Raw genomic sequence first — 15,676 nt, 5'->3', positions numbered from 1 at the left:
TTTTATGTAATTATAATCTCCCGAGCCTATACGGCTCAGGTATATGATGTTTGGCATTGAGCTTGTTTCTTAAATTAGCTTGAATTTGGATGTGGGTTTGTTTAAGCTCAACTTATTTCTAGATTTTAGCAAGTTTGGAATAATTTACAAACATATTTAGGATAATTCTAGAGTCGCGTAGTTCCTTCACACCCTTGACTAAGCATGGAATCTATATATATATATATATATATATATATATATATATATATATATATATAAATGAGATGGATTTGGGCTAGGTGGCATTTGATTTTGGCCATTTTTGCTGATGTGGCAAGATATGGTGGAGGTGGATTTTGAGTTTGGGAGGGAATCCATTCTCAAATTCTCAATACACAAACAAAAAAATTGGACACGGGATCCGAATAGGATTCGGTTCGACCAAATGATCCAAATGGATCCTTTATATCCTAATTTCATTACATCTCAGAACTCATCATCTCTATCATCTTCTTCATAACCCTAGCGCCGCTACGCATCATCTTCCGCAAATCCAAAAATCTTCTTCAGCAAATCGACAATGGTGATTCTCATGTACCTTTTCACCACTGATCCCATAGATTCAAGGTCACAACTGAAACCCTAATGTTCTATATTTTCAAATAAGTTCTCTTTTTAGATTTCGATCCATGGATTCAAGCAGCAAGTAAGAAATCTTTTTTTTACTAATTGTTTATCCTTTTCTTTATCTATTGTATCACTTCTTTTGTTAATCGGTTCCAATTGTTAATCCTTTTCTTTGTCTATTTTTATGCCGTCTTTTTTTATTTTCATCCTATTTTGGAACTTTGAGTTGCTAATTAGCAATGTGATTGATTTGTTCTATGGGATTGCAGACATCAAACATCCATTTTACATCTTCAAGGTACAATTTTTTTTTTCATCTTTCAGTGTTTATCATTCAGGAAACAAACGGTCTGCGTTCAGTATGTGATTTCTAAAAAAAAACAAGTTCATCGTTTGTTTGTTTACAGATCTAGGGTTTCGTGTTCAAGTTGCTATATCTGATACCTGTATGGTCTCAGTTAATAACGATGGTTCAAGGAAGGATGAAGGTGTTAATGTTTTCAATTCTTCACTCCAATGTTACTTTATCTTACAATATCTTGCTTTGTTTCAACTTCGTTTTACCGATTTTATATTAAGATTAAGGCTACATTGATTTGTTTATATTATTGTTTATTTTTGTTCAGATTACATCTATTGAGAGTTTTTGTGTATTACCTTCAAGTAAGTTGTGAGCTTCGTTCTTGGTGCGGCAGGATGTTAAAGGTTTTTTGGTGCAATGATTTTGGCTCTTGATGTTAAGGTACGATTTTGATAATGTTTGTTGAGATTACACACTAGCTGTTAAAGACTTTTGGTGCAATAATCGTTATGCCATTATGTATGATTTGCTGAACATTTGTCTATGGTTTTAGATGCTAAACTTCTTGGACAGGTTCGTTTTATGTTTTCAGGGGCATGGATTTTGTTCTGATTTGTTATTTGATTTTCGTTCTTCAATTTTTCGTATTCTTTTTTGATATTCTTCATATTTCATCCGACAAGATGGTAAGGGTTTATTAAGGCTTTCTAGCAATGTACTGATTGTGAAGATTAGTTTTTTCTAGACAACATTCTTCATTCGACAACTAAGGTATGAATTGAATCAGTGGTCTCGAGCTTCTTCTCAGGTCCATGAATGTGATTGATTTTTTTTTTCACAATCATCAAGATATTGATTATATTATGAATATATTAAGCTCATTGGTTTTGAATTTAAGTTTGAATAATATTTAACTATTTAAGTAAATTGTTTTGACTGATTATTTCAAAATTTGAATTTTTGAAATTTATATCAATTATGGATACTTATCAAAGTTGTCTAAATTGTAACGTATTTCCAAATTTTTCAAGATAACTTATATTAAAGTTTAATTGCTTCCAAATTTTGTGTTGGTTTGCATAATTTACGACAATCACATTATCTTTCAAGTTTCTCATAATTTGGAAAGATATATAGCATTTGTTTTAAACCTAAATGACCTCTCTGTATGTCAAACTAGGTTCTGTTGTTGACGCACAAGCCTATTAAACACACAATAATTGAAAACACACAATCACATTATTTCCAGCCATTTAAAGAATTTCATAGATGTTTAAAAAATGTATTTTTTTTTTATTTTAAGCCTATTTTTTGTTTGGTTTGTTATAGGTATTTTATATGTATGAGTATGCCATATGGTTCAAGTTCTGTTGAGTCCTCAGTAAGCTTTTTAAATTTTTATTTTTATTTCAAGATATTAAGATATTCTTATTAACTATGCTGGATTTTTTTTTCTATTTCTTGAGCAGTTGTGAATTAGTTCGCTTTTCAAGTACTTTGCTTCTGAAGGTAAAATTTGCAGAGAAAATTACGAGAATTAGATAAACTTCAAGCAGACTTGAACATTAAGCGAAATATCAAGAGAACGTTATTATTTCTGTACAGTTTCCTTGCTCAGCTTACTGCGTCAACGTCTTCCGGTTACTCTGGATTGAGTTCCTCTTTTATGAAGTCAATGTCTGATGAGTGTCTATCTAATATTCCCTTTAGTACGATTGGAGCATTAAGAGAAATATCCCAAGTGTTCTTACAATTTTTATTATTTTTTTATTATACGTATTTTTTTTAACTTTCATAATGTAGTAAATTATATACTATCCATACGGGAAAAGTTTGTTGTAAGGACCTGCAAAATGTCCCAAATCGACCCGTAGGTGAAAACCCGAACCCCTGAAACCCTAACGTGCATGGAAAACCAAGAAAACAAGAAGATAGAGTTTCAGGCGGGCCGCGTAAAGGTTAAGCATAACCTTACGCGGGCCGCGTCAACTTAAAATTGTTCCGGATAAGTGTTTAAGCCACGTGTCGTTCACTTGGAAAACCTACTCGTGACACACCAAGCCTACGCGTAGATTAGGGGCTCTCGCAGGCCGCGTAAAAGCCTGTTAAGGCTTACGCGGGCTGCGTAAAACTCAAAATCAGGCTATAAATAGCCCATGCATGGGGCTTTCGTCTGTGCTCCCAAAAACTCTCAAAATCACTCATATTTAGCTCGAATTTCACTTTCAAAATAGCAAGACGCTGCTACGGATACAGGGTATTAAATCAATCACTGCTACGTTTCAAACTGCTTAATTCTTTTCTTTCCTTCAGCGTTTATTATAGTAAATAGTAGCTGGGGATTATACCTTCTAAATCCCGAAACTCTACCCGTTATTAGGGTAATAACTCTAATCACTGGTACGATACCCTATCCGATCGATTGAAACTATCCGATAGATGTTTAAGTGTTGCCCACATTAGGGCTATACTTTGTCATTCGTCGTGAATTCGATGGATGTTTAAGTGTTGCACTTTGTCATTCGTTGTGAGGATTTCGATCTCGTGATTATCGTTAAAGTTGAATTGAGTTAATACACTAATACGAGTTCTTGTGTCTAGAAATTAGAACTCATAATCAGGAAGCTGTTAAACTAGTATACCAAACTTAGCTAATCAGATACTTAGCGGTTAAGAAACTTAATAACTCAAGGAAACTTAACAGAAAAGGAAACTTAGCAGTTAAGCAAGCTAAGTAAGTTAATTAATCAGCTAGTTACGTTATTTAAATTAATCGGCTAAGTAAATTACTTGATTAAACCGTTAAGATTAATTAATCAGTTAAGTGAGATTAATTAACCAGTTAATCAAGATTAATTAAGCTAATCAAGATTAATTACGCTAAGCAAGATTAATTAAGCTAAGCAAGATTAATTAAGCTAAGTAAGATTAATTAATCAGCTAAGTAAGATTTAGTAAACACCTAAATAGATATACATGAAAATAAATATATACGAGATAGATAATATCAAAGCAAGGTGCTAGGAAGGTGTAAGAGGATAGATATGTAGGAAGGAAGCTTCCTAGAAAACGCAGAGGTAACTTCCTAGAAAAGCTATATGAAATTTCCTAGAAATACAAAGGAAACTTCCTAGAAATTTCCTATTTCTTACCTATAAATAGGAAGCCAAGGAATTCATTTCCTTTGCTCATTTCTTTTCTTCTTTTCTCTATACGTTGGTGTTCTAACCAATAATCACCGATGCGATATTCTGTCCGATCGATTCAGGAACCAACTAACGGATGCCAAAGTGCTATACTTTGTGAGTTCGTTAAACGGATGCCAAAGTGCTGTACTTTATGAGTTCGTTAAACGGATGCCAAAGTACTGTCTGAATAAGACTATACTTTGTGAATTTCATTAAGGTTCGGATCTCGTGACCATCGTTAGGTTTGATGTGGTTTTACACTAATACGTATTCCACTCTGTTAAACTCAATGTTTAATTACCCGAAACTCTTCACCATACTCCTACAATCAAAATGGATGCTGAATCATCAGAAGGCTCAAAACAATAAAGTATATGCTTAATTATCAGAAGGAGTAGAATCAAGAAGCTTGTTAAATCAATACTGCATGCTTATAAATGTGAGTCATTCTCTTTTTATCAAAGTGTTTTATAAAAACCAAAATGTTCTCCAGTTATAATTACAGGGATTAAGTTTTTGTAGTCTTCAATTACTGCCGGTATGTGGGGTTTTGTATACATTACTTGATACCCGTCACCATTGGACAACGAGTTAGCCAATGGGTGATCTGACCATAGTCACAGATACAGTCGAGTGACAAATACCGATTTGGGGTAATTGGTTGATAGAAACATTGCAATCACCCTTAATACTGTGAATTATAACAAATATGTTTCCGTAACAAAAATGAATGAACTCACCAGTATTTCCTGCTGACAAAACTTTTTTTAAAACGCGTTTCAGGTAATTACAGTAGATTGGAACAAGAGTGATGGTACGACACCGAAAGGCTTAAAGAAATGGCTTATTTTATCAATTAAACTAAATCAAGAAATGTTGTCATGCTAAAGCTACCTTTGTAAAATATGGGTTTACTCCCATCTGTTTAATAAATAAAATCCGATGTTTCAAAACTCTGATATTTTTCCTAACTCACGGTCCTGATGAACATTTCCACTGCAACGTTTTAAAATAACCACCGGTACCACTTGGCTGCTCGCGGCTCCCGATTCCGTCCAGGGTGGGGTCGGGGGTCGTGACATTTGTTATTATCCTGGGAACAATTAAGAGCTTTGCTTCAGAAGACTCATGGTTTCACAATGCATGTAAAACTGGCAACAAAAAGGTTCTTACGAACACTATTTGCAAGGACAAGGAAGATGGAAGTCAAGGATATGATGAAGTAACTATCTTGGAGTGCCAAACTGATCGGTACAATAAAAGAACTGTTGTGTCTGTTCCCAGGTTAATTTACTTGATTCATTTATTGTCCATATTATGAAACATGATCGATCGTTAATAAAATCTTATTTGAAATTTTTATAGGATAAAAGTTCTAATACGTGTTCAGGATTGTACCGGGATCGTTACTTTGACGTTGTTTGAACGTGAAGTTGTTAAACTGATAAAGGTTAACGCAAACCAGCTGTTGGATAAAAACATGGAGGTAACTTATATTTTCCAAATACCATTTCCTTAATTGCTTTATACGTTTTAATGTTTTTATGTTACATTGTTAACTTTATAATAATGTGTATCAAACAGTTAGCCAGCGAAGGTAACTTTCCCAAGGAGCTGAAGGCATTGCTAAATAGGAGGTTTGCATTTAAGATAGCCATAGGTTCATTTAACATAAAAAAACAAATCAGATGGCTACTCGGTGTCAAAGTTGATTGAAAATCCTGCAATCATCAAAGATCTTGATAGGCATTTTGATGCTTTCCAGGTTCGAAAATTATTCTATACGTTAGCTTTACTTTTTGTTATAAAAAACTTATAGCACATTACAACATTTATTGAAACATATGAAATAAATACAGTCTGCTGATGATGAACCTTTAAATGATGTTCCTTCTGATTCAAATCCAACTGTTAACATCCAAATCCGGGTCTGTGAAACAAATTCTTTAGTTCTCTAATGCTTCAATATTTTGTCATTCACCTTATTTTTTCAACTGTTTTTTTACCTTTTTAATTTTTTTACAGGATTCTGTTTCCCGTACCGGTGATGACGACACGCCGATGTCCAATTTGAACAATAGCATGTTTACTACACCCTCCGGAGCGGATAATTGTTGTTCTTCGAAGATGCTGGGGAATGAACTTAAGCGTAATTTGGATGCCGTTTATGATGTGGATTTATGTTCATCTCAATCTTCAACTAAACCACGTACGGGTGATTGTGAGAACAATGAAGGTTTGAATGTGAAGGTGGGTCTTTTGAATCCAAATCTGGAAAAGTAGTCTCAGAATCTAATAAACATCTCAGTTTCTTCAAACAAGTTTTCAATGTTTTTTTTCGTTCAATCGTATTCAGAACATTTGTGTCAGTACTTGATGTTGCTTTTTACTCAATGTTTGTTGCGGTTTATCTTGATTTTCGTTTATTATCGTTATATCAATAAGAGAAGATATTATTAACTAGCATTTGTATTTTTTTGTACGTCGAGTTATATTTATTATACGTCGTTTTTTTATTACATTAGCATTAAAAACTTTTATTTTTATTACATTGAAATTTAATACTTTAATGCGTTGACGTGATGTTAGTTTGTTACCCAACATCGATGTTGTTTTATTTTTAGTGTGGTTTTGCATTGTTATATCAATAGCATGAAATTATTGTTAATCACTTTGTAGGATCGATTTCAGACCCGAACGAGTCGATCAGAAGAGTTTATCTCTAAACGAAAGGTGGAAACAGACGTGTAGAGTTCAATTCAGCAAGATTCACACTATAAACTGTTGTATGATTGAATTTATAACGTTTTACAACCTGACAACACTTCGGCAGCACTTCGTTGCTCTAGCCGGAAAGTTACAAATGATAAAAGTTTGAAGGCTATTTATAGATAATGACCCTTCCGTTTGAAAGTAACATAGCCTTTTCAAACGGAACCCTTCAAACTAAACCCTTTTCAAACTTTCAGCTTCAAACTTTCAGCTTCAAGTGTAGTAAACCGAGACTCGATATAAGACGAAGACGACAGATGACTGCACCAACAGACTCCCCCTCAGATGTTGACGAGTCTTAAGTGTCGAGTCTTCACATCTTCAATCTTTATCAGTCCTCTGGGCTTCTCTGTCTCTCTGTCTTCAGACTCCCCCTCTCGATTTGCTGGTATTCCTTTGTTCTTCAGCAACATCTTCAGGATCGTTGTCTGGCCTTCACATGTTCAAGCTTGATGCCTGGCTTTAGCTATGTCCACTGAATCCGAAACCTGGCTACACCTACACATTCTTAACCCAGAAGTAAATTTTCTAATTTTAACAATTTGCATGCACCAAACCTAACTCTCTCTCAGATCATTCACATATGATGAACCACTTGTTGATTTAAAAACTATATCTTGACAATTAGAAGCACTCCCCCTCACAACAATGTCATCATGTTTAGCACTCGGAATTTTGATAATCAGCTTTCCAACATCAGTTTGTCGAAAATCTTTTTGAATTTTCTGAAATTTATGCTAAAACACACTAAAATCTTTTTGGATTTTTCAATGTAAAGAAATGAAATGCAGAGAAGAAATATTTACATACACTATTTTTGTGAGTTTGTGTAAGAGGATCATATCAGTTTTTGAGACATGTCAGCAACACCGTTAAGCTGTATTACATTTTCAGTTCTAAACAATTTACCTAGATCGTCAGTATATTGGTCCACTGAAATTTTCACACAAAGTTCAAATTGATCAGAGATACGATATTAATGTTTTAAGAACTTAAACTTATCCGTGTGTCCCACTACTTGAATATACTCCCGTATCCAGATCTCAATATTCAGTCTTACAGGTGAGTATACCACAGCTGATATCTGTATAGGGGTTAGATGCGACGGCCGTGAGAGCTCAGGTCGATACTTCCGTATACGCAGAGAGATGACGGCTTCGACTTTTGGTGTGTCCCCTTTAGAGGATCTTTTAATTTCAACAGCAGCGACTATCAATTTTATTGTTTCATCATCATGCTGAGGGTGAAGCTATGTTTCAAGCTTTTTGCGGAAAGCATTATCCGGGGACTAGGTCAGTACTTCCATACAGCAGAAGTCCCGGGATAATACCCCAGATATCACTGAGCATAAAGACCTAGTATCTCAGAATAAGGGACCTTTCAAGCAAGATTTCAGGGGTTACCTATATATCCAAGTTTGTGTTAACCCACAGAACAAGCAAGTTTGAACTTTTAGATTTATATCTCGTCACAATTTACTAAATGTGTAAAAACCTACTGACATATCCACAGTAAGACTGTTTATCACATATTGTCTTTCCAATTCTTTAGCATGTTGTGACAGCCTACTGACGTACTATCATTTCCTCTTTTCACAACGAAACTCATTTTTGAATTTTATCATGTTTTTGGCTTTTTCAAATTTTCTAATGTTTTTGGATTTTCTGAAATTTTCTACTCCCCCTAAAATGCAAACAAATTTCAAAGGAAATTTGAAAACTACTAGACTCTTGACCCACTTGAAAACATAGAAAACAACACAAACTGTACAGAAACTTGACAACTGACATCGAATCACATCAAATCTCCATTCACTAGGCATAAACAATGTGAACTCCCCCTTTCAACAAACCATTTTCTCATTTAGATTTCAAAACACTTAAGTTTGTTTTAATCAAAATGATTTTTCTGGAAAATGAATTTGTTTTTACCACTTTTAAGTTTACCATTTGTGAAGCAATGGGGATATGGTTCATCATCTTGTTTATCAATCTCATATGAATAGTAAATCAAGTACAACTTAATGTCCCTGATTTACCAATTGCAGTTCAGAAACCTCTGCATCACTTGTAAACATAATCTCTTCAAAGTATAACCAACAACTACCACTTGTAAGTAAACCCAAAGAATACCACTTGTACTTGTAGGTTTTCCTGTAGGAATGAGACATCTACAGAAACCTCTTTACCACTTGTCAAATTAGTCAGAAAAATGCCGATTCCTGCTTCTCAAGTACCAACCTGGAAGCTCCGGGTAGTCCTTTTACCTGTAAAATTCATACACTATTCAAAATCTTTCAAACAAACTTTTCAAACACTAGAATGATGTCGATTCCTGATCCACGATATAAACTTGGGATCTCCGGCGTAGTCCTAAGACTTTATGGAAAACAAACTTCCATCCAAGTCTTTTCAGACTTGATGGCTTTCAACTCTTGCGTAGTGGGGTTGTATGTTGTGTAACACCCCAAAACCCGAATGCTTATGTTTGTCGTATGTTCCTATATGACATATCATGAAATAAATGACTAGGCTATTTAACCTAGTAAATTGTATGATAAAAACTATTTAAAATATGAAAGTTGTGCCAATCATGTTTTAGTGGCAAACATGGAGGGGTTAAATGGGATAAGATGAAAGTTGGGTTACTAAATAACAAAACACATACACAAACACACACTTCGTGTGTGTTCTAGATCGAGCAGGAGACTCCCATGGAGCCTCAAACCCTAAATCGCCTTTAAGCTCAAATTGGAAGGAAAGATGAAGCTGAAATCCATAACCGAGCATGGATTAATGATCACCAACACGAGGGGATCATAAGGTATGTCTTAAATCTAAGTTTGGTGATCATGGGTGAAGTGGGTTATGTTCTAATCCGTGAGTTAATATGAAATTGATCATGTACAAGGGTTAGAATCCTCGTGTAGAACATGGGTTATGAATGGTTTGCGTTAATTTGATGTTTAGAGGTGACACCCGTTAGTTAGGGTGACGATGATGACTAGAATCACCTCCTATGTTCAAGTCTTGTTGAATGATTGATGTATTATGTGGGTATGATGAATTATTGTTAGATGAAAGTATAGGAATATGATGATGTTGTGTTTAATGTTCATTTGGAATGATACATGATGATTAGTAGTTGGTTTTGATGGGTTATGTATGAGTTTAGAAGAATTGTGCATGAAATAGTTGTACGTTATGCTTAAAAGGTAGTACTCACATCAAGTGAATGATGAAATGTATATAGTGTCGTTCGTATAGTCGATTATGATGATACGGGTATATGATGATAAGTCGATAGTTAAGTATGGTTAATAGTTTACTTTTGAAAGTCAACTAAGTATAAGAAACATGATTTGACTCGTTGTCGTAAATATAGGTCGATGGGAAGTCGTATGGTACATGTTATAGCAATCCGTGTTAAATGTAATGACATGATGAGTTACATGAGTTTAACGTATACGAATATGATTATATGAAGTTGATTATGTATTTTAATGCTTGTTAGAAATGACTAAGGAAAGTTAAGTGTGAAATTATGCGAGTGATATGATTGTTACATGTACAAAGGTGTGTGCTAATAAGAGTGTGATTTCGATGAAATGAAAGTATAGGAATCACGTCGAGACGGACTCAAGCATGAGGTGTTAACGGGTCAAGAAGAAGCAAGGAATCGGATACGAGCACGAGCGCATAAGGTAAGTGATTTTCGTAATCACTTCTTAGTTCAAGTAAGTAATAAAGTGTTGTGATTAATTAAACATGATGCTTGAGGTCAAATGTGTGTTAAAGCCTTTCGTCGTAAATGATGGGATTAAAGTTGACCAAAATGCCCTCGATGGGTATTTTGGGGTAAATGATCTTAAAAGTAGTTTAGGAATAAGTTATTCGATTAGTGTAATGTTTTGGACAAGTATGGATGTGGGGATGATGATTTGGTTAGTCATAGACCAATTAATGCGCGAATACCCTTAACGGGTCAAAACAAGCATATGAACATTAATGTGTTAAGAGGATGTAAGACATCCAAAAATTTAGTAATTTATGATAGACGTCACTGACATTAATATGTTTACAAGAGGTTATGGTAAGACAAACAAGTTATGATGACGTATGCATGAACGGGTCAAATAGTTAAAAAATAGTAATAAGTCGAATGTATGTAAGTTAAGAATTTCCTTAATCCATATGTGGGATTTTAAGTTCATATGATAGAATGTGAATTTACAAGCATGTAGGAAGAAACGTGAGGTTAAACGGACAATCGGGTTAAAAGTTATGCGAGTTTTAGTGGGCGTGTTGTATCTGCACCCGGAGTATGGAACGCCGGGTTTGGGAGTATGGAACACCGGGCAGAAACCTAAACGCCCATACTTCACTGTCAAACGCTGGTTCCATGTTAAAGTGAACGTAGGGGTGTTCCAAACAAGCCTAGATCACTATAAAGCTAAGTCTAAGACCCATGTAAATAATGTATGATTATGTAAGAGGTACGCGCGATCTAGTACGTGTTCGTTAAGGTATGTACGTATGTAGATGTGTATGTATGTATGTATAAAGGTATGTACGAGTGTATGCATGTATGTAAAGATGTAGGAAAGGTATGTACGTATGTAGATGTGTATGTATGTATGTATGTATGTATAAAGGTATGTACGAGTGTATGCATGTGTGTAAAGATGTAGGAAAGGTATGTATGTATGTATGTATAAAGGTATGTACGAGTGTATGCATGTGTGTAAAGATGTAGGAAAGGTATGTATGTATGTATGTATGTATGTATGTATGTATGTATGTATGTATGTAATTGTGTAAATGCCCTGTACTGCGCTTTGATGACTTAAAAGTGCAGAAATTGGTATAAACGGGTCAAAACAGCAAAGTAGGAAAGATATGCAGAAGCTACCGTAAATTACGGTACCACCGTAATTTACGGTGGAGGGTAAATCTTTACGGTGGTTCTTTACTGATTTACGGTAGAACCATAAACGTCCAGCGCCCACCGTAAATTACGGTGACCACCGTAATTTACGGTGGAGCCCAGCCAAAATTGCCAAGTTTTGTATAATTTCATATTTCGAATCCGTTTTAAGCGTATACTTAATTATGTGAAAATTGAAGGATTCTAACATTATTATCTTGTTAAATTTGTATGTATGTAGATGTGAATGTATGTTTGTATGTAAGTACGTATGTAAGCATGATTTAGACACGTTGAGTGTTAACGTTTTAATGGTGTACCTTGAGAATGAAAAGTAATGCAGGTACATTACTGAAGCCTCACCAGCAAATGGATACCCAGATGAAATGCTTAAAGTTTGAAAAATTGACGAATAGTGAAGTGTACGTGAATGAATCTTGTTTATATCATGTGTGCTAATGTATGAATGAATGTGGTGAGTGCAGGTTGTACGAATCACGGATTAACCTCACAAGGAGTAGCGATCGAAGACCGAGTCACAAGATAGATTGTACGGGAATGTTTACATATGTAATTTAGTGATGATAAGTTATGTTTTTATATTTTAAAGTGGACTTTCAAGTAAGACAAAACGTTAATAAAGAGTGAAATTTTAGGGTACGTATTTCCGCTGTGTCTTTTAGGTTAAAACGTGTTAGGGCGTTACAAGTTGGTATCAGAGCCCTGGTTTGAGAGAATCAAGTACAAGAGAGTAAGTACTTGAACTCAAACTTGTGTGCTCTTATGATAAGGAACCCGTACAATCCATGACTCGATCAAGATCTAAAGGTAGAAATTGAATGAAAGCGTGTATGTATGCACTCATATGAAGAAGCTAATGGTTTTGTATGTGCCAGGTAAGCTTAAAAGTTTGAAGAGGATGATCCGTGAATGCAGTCTAAAATGGACGCTAAGGCAGGCAATGATGCGAATGGATTGACGGACCCCAGGTACACAATGTTAATATGTATGGGTACCGTTGTTAAAAGAAAAAGGAAGAAATCTCCTTGGGAGGGTAAGTACTAAACGGAAGACAATGATATTGTCTTGATAAGATTGTAAAAAAAAAAGTAGCACGAACTGAGACCCACTACTGTAGACATGAGGCGATGATTACCTGAAGGCACGAAATTAGTATGTGAATTGCGCACCTGGCCAGTACGCAAGAAACATATGACGTTCGTGAGACCGTGGTAATTATCGCAGGTATGTCCGTTAGAACTGGGTAGCAGGTGGGCGTGCGGGTGAAATGGGTCGTAAGACTCTCGGGAAATTGAGAGTACTATGTAGGAATGAAATGTATGAGTGATAAAAATGAAGAATGTTGAATCCGTAAGAAAGTACGGATCAACACGATATGAATGACATGTTTGAATCCGCTAGACGGATTCAAGAAAGAAATGTATGAATGAAATGATTGAATTCGCGAGACGGATTCAAGGAAGGAAAGGTATGAAGGAAATGTTTGAATCCGAGAGACGGGTTCAAAGAATGAAAAGTGTGAATGCAATGTTTGAATCCGCAAGACGGATTCAAGGGATGAAAGGCATGAATGGAATGTTTGAATCCGTAAGACGGATTCAAGGAATGAAATGCAGAAAATGACATGTTTGAATCTGTGAGACAGATTCATCACATGTAATGAATGAAAGATGTGAATGGATGATGTAAATGAAATGTTTGAATCCGCGAGAAGGATTCAAAGCATAGAAGGAAGAAAATGTATGAATGGTATATTTGGAACCGCTAGACGGATTCAAAACATGGAAGCAATGAAAGGTATGAATGTGACGTTTGAGTCCGTGGGACGGATTTAAAATATAAAAAGGATGAAATTAGTTCACATCACAATGTGTTGATAGTTTGACCGTGGTTGTGTCAAATGGGTCATATGGGTAAATGTAAAATAAATAAACAAAAGAATGATCGTAATGGACATGCAAACCTAAGTTGTAAAACGAAAGAAAGAAGTCTTAAACCAGTTATGTGTTAAATGTGTTAGTAATCGACTCTTATGAGTCATAGTGAATGACAGGCTACGACCCGGACAATGATTTAAGTACGCACAAGAAGGGTAAGTTTTGTTAAGAATACCGAAATGATGTAATGAATGTCTTTGCAAGTAAGCATGAATGGAAAGAAGTACGAAGAGTACCTCAATGCATCTATGCTAAGTAAGAAATGACAGTCTGACCTGAAAAGGTCAAACTGCAAAGGTTGATGAAATGAGCAACCAGAATAAAAGAATCGCATGTAAGGAATGAAATGCGGAATGTGTTAAAATTTGTACGTAGGACGTTGAAAAAAAAAGGAATTATAGGTGAGTAATCACCTAGTATAATGAATGCTTGAATGAAATGTGCTAACCGCTAAAATTGTAGATGATAATGTTAGGAACTCTTGATGTGATGAAACCAACCGAATTGGTGGAAGGATGTGCACAGGCGAAAGCGCATTACGCGAATGAATGAAATCTAGCCTGGTATGGCTAGTACTCGTGAAGAATGCGGATCGATCTGGTTTACGGATCGTCGATTGATGATATGAGATGAGGTCAGTAAAAAGTTTAACTTATGTTAAATAAGTATGAATTGGTTAATTGGGTAGGACCTACGAAATGAATGATGGAATGGGTATGGTATAGTATGGGAAGTTTGATTTTTAGTTGGCATAAGAAGAAAACTATGTCATCAAGAAACGAATCTCAAAGGTTTTGAGTGAAAAGTTCGAGTATTGGTTAAACTCTCATGAAATGAATTGCACGACACGTATGCTTATGCAAAATAAGTAAGGCACGGAATGAGAGGAATAGTAATGTAGAACGAATGAGGCAAGTTGAAGGTAACGTAAGGATATGTAAGGTACAAATGACTATAGAAAAGTAGAATGATGCTAACTATGGAGTTAAGCATGTAGGTGTAACTATGAAGTAGTAGTTTTGTTGTGATAACAAAACAAGAGTTGAATGTTATAGAATGTGTGTATGAAATGTAATCTTAAAAGACAAGATAAAAGTATTAGATCCGTTATAAACAAATCCTACGAATGAACGTATTATCACAAGCTTGAGGAAGTATGTATATGGACCTATTATGAACGGGTCAAGGGAAATGAAAATGTTATGTGAAGGTATGGTATGAAAAGTATGGACTTATTATGAAAGAGGCAATAGTATGAATAAATATGAACTGAGATAGGATGATTACATATAATTATGAGGTGACTATCAAGTCAAACATAGATGTGTGTGTGTAAGAGGAAATAAGAAAGGTTTCGGGGACGAAACCTCATTTAAGGGGGGTAGCCTTGTAACACCCCAAAACCCGAATGCTTATGTTTGTCGTATGTTCCTATATGACATATCATGAAATATATGACTAGGCTATTTAACCTAGTAAATTGTATGATAAAAACTATTTAAAAGATGAAAGTTGTGCCAATCATGTTTTAGTGGCAAACATGGAGGGGTTAAATGGGATAAGATGAAAGTTGGGTTACTAAATAACAAAACACACACACAAACACACACTTCGTGTGTGTTCTAGATCGAGCAGGAGACTCCCATGGAGCCTCAAACCCTAAATCGCCTTTAAGCTCAAATTGGAAGGAAAGATGAAGCTGAAATCCATAACCGAGCATGGATTAATGATCACCAACACGAGGGGATCATAAGGTATGTCTTAAATCTAAGTTTGGTGATCATGGGTGAAGTGGGTTATGTTCTAATCCATGAGTTAATATGAAATTGATCATGTACAAGGGTTAGAATCCTCGTGTAGAACATGGGTTATGAATGGTTTGCGTTAATTTGATGTTTAGAGGTGACACCCGTTAGTTAGGG

At 35.2% G+C, this 15,676-nt stretch overlaps 3 long non-coding RNA genes across 4 annotated transcripts; all 3 read left to right on the top strand.

Moving 5' to 3' along the window:
- The first annotated feature begins 502 nt into the window (after positions 1-502).
- Positions 503-1,117, top strand: LOC110887197. The gene is made up of 4 exons (XR_002563135.2): positions 503-565; positions 662-688; positions 879-907; positions 1,017-1,117. It is a non-coding gene; the product is annotated as an uncharacterized LOC110887197 (long non-coding RNA).
- A 4,346-nt stretch (positions 1,118-5,463) lies between these two features.
- On the top strand, positions 5,464-6,437 carry LOC118483693. Its single transcript, XR_004871086.1, has 4 exons — positions 5,464-5,584; positions 5,683-5,863; positions 5,958-6,026; positions 6,124-6,437. It is a non-coding gene; the product is annotated as an uncharacterized LOC118483693 (long non-coding RNA).
- Positions 6,438-9,560: 3,123 nt separating this feature from the next.
- LOC118483692 lies at positions 9,561-14,146 on the top strand. 2 transcript variants are annotated; one of them, XR_004871085.1, is made up of 3 exons: positions 9,561-9,693; positions 10,490-10,573; positions 12,282-14,146. It is a non-coding gene; the product is annotated as an uncharacterized LOC118483692 (long non-coding RNA). The 2 variants fall into 2 exon arrangements; XR_004871084.1 differs by having other exon boundaries at positions 9,562-9,693; positions 10,485-10,573.
- The last annotated feature ends 1,530 nt before the right edge of the window (positions 14,147-15,676 follow it).

Source organism: Helianthus annuus, chromosome 11 (assembly GCF_002127325.2).
Source record: "Helianthus annuus cultivar XRQ/B chromosome 11, HanXRQr2.0-SUNRISE, whole genome shotgun sequence".
NCBI lineage: Eukaryota > Viridiplantae > Streptophyta > Magnoliopsida > Asterales > Asteraceae > Helianthus > Helianthus annuus.
This window is presented reverse-complemented; position numbering and strand designations above follow the sequence as displayed.